This window comes from Muscardinus avellanarius (genome assembly GCF_963383645.1).
Source record: "Muscardinus avellanarius genome assembly, chromosome: 3".
Taxonomy (NCBI): domain Eukaryota; kingdom Metazoa; phylum Chordata; class Mammalia; order Rodentia; family Gliridae; genus Muscardinus; species Muscardinus avellanarius.
Genome location: NC_137788.1, coordinates 121,143,495 through 121,150,363, shown reverse-complemented (window position 1 = coordinate 121,150,363; position 6,869 = coordinate 121,143,495).

Genomic DNA, 6,869 nt, shown 5'->3' with positions numbered 1-6,869 from the left:
GAGCCGGAAAGGGGGAGGCGCCGGCGGACAATGGAGCCTATGTGTGCCTGCGGGAGTGGGACGGCGCCGCCGCCGCCGCCGGGGGGAGACGCTGCGCCGCCGCTGCCGCTGGCCCCGGCCCCGGCCCCCCGGGGCTGAGAGCCGCCCGGGACCGCGCGCCCGCGCCGCGCCCCTCCCCCGCGCCGCCGGGTGAGTGGCACCTGGGGGGAGGGGAGGCGCGCGGGGGGGCCGGTCCACGTCCGCGTGTCGGCGCGGGTTCGGGGGCCGCCGCCGCCGCGGTGGGAGCCGCGGGCCGGGAGAGGGGCGGGGGTCGGGGTCGCGGAGGCGGAGAGTTGAGTCTGGGGGAGCCCGCGGGGGAGGTGGGGTGCCGCCCGGGCGGGGGAAGAGCCGGGGGCATCTCTCGGGGTTTAGAGGTGTGTCCCAAGCGGTGCTTGGAGAGGTTGCCGAGAAGGTAGGAGCGCCCCGGGGTCCTGGGAAGAAGGGGCCCCGGAGGGGCGAGCTAGAGAGCTCAGGGGGGCATTCAGACGGAGTTTGGCGGGGTCTGTGAGACCCCGGAGAAGGGTAAGGAGGTGCGGGGGACTTTGCAGGCCAGTGACTTGTTGAGGGGTGGGGGAGGTGAAAGCCAAGAAGAATGTGTGAGGAGTAATGGCTCCAGCAGGTGAGTTGGCGACGCTTAGGTCACGGAGTCATTGTGGGGGTCGTGGAACACACCAGTGGTTTCCAAAGTGAAGCCCTAGTCGCTGGCCTTTCAAAGTTGCAAAGACTATTAAGATGTCACTGAATAGTGTTGGGCGAGTCTGGCGAAATGGAGATGTCCTAACGAAACAACAGCAGGGTTGGTTGTTATGTCCAGAGGGAAGGGCCAAGGCCTGTAACCGTGTGCTGCTGGGGGCCTGTGTGGAGGCTTCGGAGCATGGAGGAGGCGGCCTGCGACCTGTCCTCCAGAGCCTGGCTCTTCAGGAGGGTAAGGAAGACGGGCTGCAAGTGTGGGGTGATTCAGAGGAGAGTCCAGGGGGAACCAGTAAAGTTACAGACCAGGTTAGAGAAGTGGACATAACTGCATCTTAGCGGAGAGCCTCTAAGGTGGGTTGGAATTGATGCAAAGTTGGCCTTTGATTAAGGCAGGTAAATTCCTGGCAGTGACTTAAGTGGGAAAAGGATTGAGTGGCCATGTTAAAAGGGACGTTTTAGTCAATGATGTGTGATGGAATATGGCTGGAGTATGGAGTGTCTGGGACCAAGCATTTAGTAGGTAATTAAATGCTTGCTGTTGGGGCAGAAAATTGGGCTCTTGTGCACCGAATCAGAATTGGTAGGTAGTAAGGTAAGCAGTACAAGAGTTTTGAGGGGAGGAAGGGCACAGAAGAATGTTGGGTGCTGAGGCTAACTGTATTTAGAACCCAGGACAGTGGAGATTGTGGGACATGATTATCTTGTTGGTTTTGTGTTTTGACTGAATACTCATGATTGGGAAATTTAGCAAGGAAGAAATATTTGTGTGTATCCTCTGATAGTCCTAAGTAAAACTTAAAGACAGGCCTCTTTATTTACTTTTATTGAAAAAGACCCAAACTATTAAAGACAGAGATGCATTAATCAGAGGAACTATTGCTTAAGTGGTATCGTGATACTTTGAGGAATGGGGGTTCCATTGATTATTTGATGGTTTCGGTAAGAAGATAAAAATTTAGGTTGAGAAAAGTTTAAGGGGCTGGAAATGTGTGACCCTGGGTAGTTTTCTGACCTAGATATTTGATCTCTAGCAGTTGGAATATTCTTTTATAGCAACTATGTTGCATTAAAGATGGTAATAGTTTCAAAATATACCACAAACAGACATGGAAGTCATTGGCTAAAAGACGAAAGAATAATTTCCATATAATTTTCTTTTTTAAAAAAAGTAAAGGATTACCTGGACTTTTAGATTAGTACAAACAGAAAAGTACTTCTATGCATCGGAATTTGTTCTATGGAATATTTCCTCCGTATCATTTAGGAGTGTCCTGCTTCTACAGATCAAAAGAAAATGCTATCTGATTTGGAGTGGGGGGGGGATATGCAGAGGTTTCGCAGCATTGTAACCAACTAAATATTTGATCATGGTGACTTGGTACAGTGGCTGAAGCCTTGAAGGTGGACTCAAGTTAACTCTCCCATTGATTAATGGGCGGCTTTGAACAAGTCTCTCGTTCATCCTCCAGTTGTCCATCTATGAAGTGGTCATGCTCCCTGCTCTAACTCCTCACCACAGCATTTCAGCCCAACGAGTTAGTGCTTTATCTGCAGGATACTTTGAACACCTCTGAGAATGAGAAATTGAGTAGCCCAACTTTTTTTTTTCTCACTTCTACAAAAGGACCGTCTCACTAACAGAGCAGATTCCGCTTCCGTAACATTCACAGCAGCGCGTTTGATGAAGGAGGGAAAAGGAGTTTCTTCTACATCTGTCTTGTTCTGCTGTCTGAATTTGGGTTTTATATTCGTTTCGAAAGGGAATGTCTTCTCCATTTGGTGGCAAGATGGTGCTAGCGATGGCAATTGTAAAAATATAAGCAAAAGGCCAGCCCCCACGGGAGAGTGGAGAGGCAGATGCTGTAACTTGGATGCTGTGGTAGTGGCCTAGGCCTGGCCACCCTGTGTGTGGATGTGGCGGTGGACATATTTCTTGACTTCTGGCTTCATGTTCTCCAGCTATGAAATAATATTGGGAGAGTGACTGGCGTCTCCGTCTGCCTTGATGAAGATTATGGTAGAGCTTGTAGATATTTTTATTGCTTTAGATCCAGGGTTTATATATATATATATATATATATATATATATATATATATATATATATATGTGGTACTAGGGATGGAACCCAGGGGTTTTTCTACCTCCAGACTCTACTCCCAGACCTATTTTTTAATATTTTATTTGGAAACAGGGGCTCACTAAGTAGCTGAGGCTGGCTTCGAACCTGTGCAACCCTCCTGTCTCATTACAAGCATGTGCTATCACGTCCGGCAAAGATTTTTAGCTTTTATATCCCATGCACCCCTTTGGCAGTCTAGTGAGGCACAAGACCCCTTCTTAGATTTGTTGTTGTTACTGAGGATTGAATGCAGGGGCTTTTTACCTCGGAGAGACACCCTCGGCCTTTTCCATTTTTAATTTTGAAACAAGGTCTCACTAAGTTGAAGAGGGTCTTGCTAAATTATTGAGGCTGGCCTCGAACATACGATCCTATTTCAGCTTCCTAAGTAGTAGGATTATAGGCATGTGCCACCATGCCCTGCTGAGAATATTTTTTTAATTCACAAAATACACAAAATTACCAATGAAATGGAGATAGCAATCACAATGTTAATTGTGATATAGCAACATATATGTTTCTTTTATAACATACTAAATAATGTAGCTGTGGATCTAATGATACTGTCATTTTGAAGCAGAGTTGAGTGTTCTGTTTGGGTCCCTGGAGCAACTATGTAACATAAGGTGAAAATGTCTTGTGGTTCTACTGGTCACACAGTTGCGGGGTTGCTGATGCTGTCATGAGTTGTTACAGTAACATTCACACTGGAAGGCTGTGCCACTAACTTTTACTTAGAGATTAGTCAAAATGAAGATCTGAGCTTTCCCAGCAACCTCCCTAATCTGTTCACAGGCCCCAGGGTAGTCAGTGAATCCCAGGTTAAGAAAGCCTGCTTTATACTAATTTTTTTCCCCTCTAGACCAACTTTTTTTTTTTTTTTTTTTTTTTGGTGGTACTGGGGTTTCTGGAAGCCCTTCTACCTCCGGGCTACACTCCCAGACCTATTTTATACTTTTTTTATTTTTGGAAACAGGGTCTCTTAAGCCAGCGAGGCTGGCTCCGAACCAGTGCGATCCTCCTGTCTCAGCCTCCCAAGCGCGGGGATTGCAAGCGTGCACCACCACGCCCGGCCCAACTGATTTTTTTTAAAGTTACATACCATATATGAGGCCACTTGCATTTAAGCTTTTTTCCTCGGTAGGACAGATTTGGGCTGCAGCCTATCGCCAACTGGTATTTTGAGTGTCAATGGTTTTGCCTCCCTTCCCCATTTTTTACCTAATTGCCTTCATACTATTTCCAAATATTGCTTTGGGCACAGAGAATTGGGGAGTTGGTCGTTTTCTTTGGAATCAGCATAAATTGGGTATGAACTTTTCCTTTCTTCTTGTCCTTGTAGGACTGAATGTGGGACTAGTGTCATTCCACTTTGACCTAAAAATCCCGTTCTGTTTGGGTGGTAGAAATCATTTTGGGGAAGCTCTTCTGTGTCCTGATGTAGAAGAGAGAGCAGATTGGACACCTCAAGGTAAAGATCTTGATAAGCCCGTAACTTCTGTGATTTAGTCTGAATCTATTAGAATTTTGTTACTTTATGTATATGGTTCCTTGTAAGTTAAAACCACATTTATTTATTTATTTATTTATTTATTTATTTATTTATTTATTTATTTATTGCAGGTCTGGGGAGAAAACCCAGGGGCATTCAACCTCCTAGCTACACCCCCTGCCCTCTTTTTTATTCTTTATTTTGAAATAGGGTCTCACTGCGTTGCAAAGGGCCTCACTTAGTAGCTGAGGCTGTCCATGAACCTTGATCCTCTGGTCTCAGCTTCCCGAATGCTGGGATTACAAGCAAGTACCACCATGCCCAGCCTAAAAAAAAAAAAAACCACGTTTATTAGCCGGGCATGGTGGCACATACTTGTAAACCCAGCATTCGGGAGGCGGAAACCGGAGGATCACGGTTCATGGATAGCCTCAGCTACTTCAGAGAGGCCCTTTGCAACTCAGTGAGACCCTGCTTCAAAAATAAAAAAGACTAGTTGTGGCGCACGCTTGTAATCCCAGTGCTTGGGAGGCTGAGACAGGAGGCTCGCACAGGTTCAAAGCCAGCCTCAGCTACTTAGTGAGGCTCTCAGCAACTTAGTGAGACCCTGTTTCTAAATAAAGTATAAAATAGGTCTGAGAGTATAGCCTGGAGGTAGAAAAGCCCCTGGATTCCACCCCTAGTACCACCCAAAAAATAAAAAATAAATAAATTTAAAAGACTAAAGAATAGGGCTAGGAGGTGTAGCTCGGAGGTAGAATGCCCTTGGGTTCCATCCCCAGTATTGCCAAAAAACCCACAAAAAAAACCCCAAAACAACAACAACAAAAAGCATTTACTTATTATTTTAGCAGTTCCCAGGTAAAAGTTATCAAATTAAATGCAAAGCAAAGCTGCAAGTGCAGTTACTTAATACTTTTCTGTGAGAACAGGGACTTGAACGGGCTCATCTCAGAGGGCCGAGGTGAGAGCAGGTAGTGAGGAGTTGGACAGGTGTTTTATTATGTTACCTTTGGTATGTTGCATGCGAGGTGAAGGTAGCATGCATTTAGTCCTCAACAGGCATTCACGGAGTTCCTGCTGGGTGCTGCATGCCCAGGTGCTGAGTGGCCTTATATTTAGGGAGTTCCCTGTCTGCATATAACAGTGCTACAGTCTTAGAAGTGTTGTAGTGTGCTATAGGCCACAGAGAACAGGGTTGTCACAGAGGAGGCAGCCCTTCTAAGTGGTGATGGTAGCAGTTTTTTTTTTTTTTTTTTTTTTTTTGCGGGTCTGGGGATGGAACCCAGGGGCATTTGACCTCCGAGCTATACCCCCTGCCCTAATTTTTATTCTTTATTTTGAAACCGGGTCTCACTGAGTTGCAGAGGGCCTCACTAAGTAGCTGAGGCTGTCCACAAACCGCGATCCTCCAGGTCTCAGCCTCCCTAATTCTGGGATTACAAGCGTGCGCCACCACGCCCGGCTAAGCAGTTCATATTGGAATGCTTGCATTTTGCTAAACTTCTTCAGCTTGATGAGAATGTTTATGTTTTCTTAAAATATGTCAGTTATTGAAGACAGTAGATGTATATTACCCAGGAAGAGTAGAACCGACATTACTGTTTTGTGTGTACCAAGGTTTTCTATTCACGGCCATGGTATAGTTTGTTTTTCTCTCTGTGTTAGAAAAGACTGGGTCTTCCTACTGTGTACTTTCTCTGAGAAGAAGCCTCTGAGCAGTTGGCTCGCCAGAAGAATGAGCTAGGAATGGAATCCTGAGGCCTTTTAGTTCCACATTCTAAGTTTGACACTATGCCTTTTATGGAGTAGTGGTCATAGCATAGAAATGAAATTTGTTAAACATGACATAGTTCTAATAAACTTGACTTCTTAGAGCAGGGAAGTAGGAGAGCATCATGGGAAGTTTCGAGGTGATTTTGAGCTTGGTCAGATTAATTTGTGAATTTCCTTAAAACTTCACATCAACCCAATATTGTTTTCTTTTGAAGGTTTGTAAATAATTTGGGCTGGAGACAGTCTGGGACTTAGTTTCCCCTTATACTTTCGAAACTCTGTAAATTCCGGGTAAAGGAGAGGCTCAAGTGTCCTCATTCTAGTTTGTAAAGTCAGTGTTGGAAATAGTTGAGATTGATTAGTAACCGCGTGCCTGACTGACGCCGTCTAGCTCAGGTCAACACAGGGCTCCGCACACAGTGGGCACCACATAAAAGGAACTCATCTGGCCGGGTCATCCAGCCCGAGTACTCTCCGATGTCTATGAAAAGACAGATTCTTGCTGGAGGCATGCCAGGCAGAGTTAGGCTGAGAGGAGGGAGGGGCTGAGTGGTCTTCACTTGGTAAATTCAGAAGCCCACCTGGAATTTTGTCTCTTTTCACCTTTACAGTCAGCACTCAATTCTCTCTACTAACAAGAAACGGGCAGAAGCAAAAAATGCCCATACTAAATGCCCAGAATTTCAGAAGTAGAAAAATCGATTTCATTTGCACGTAACATTTCTCCAGCCTCTGAAAATAAAATGTGC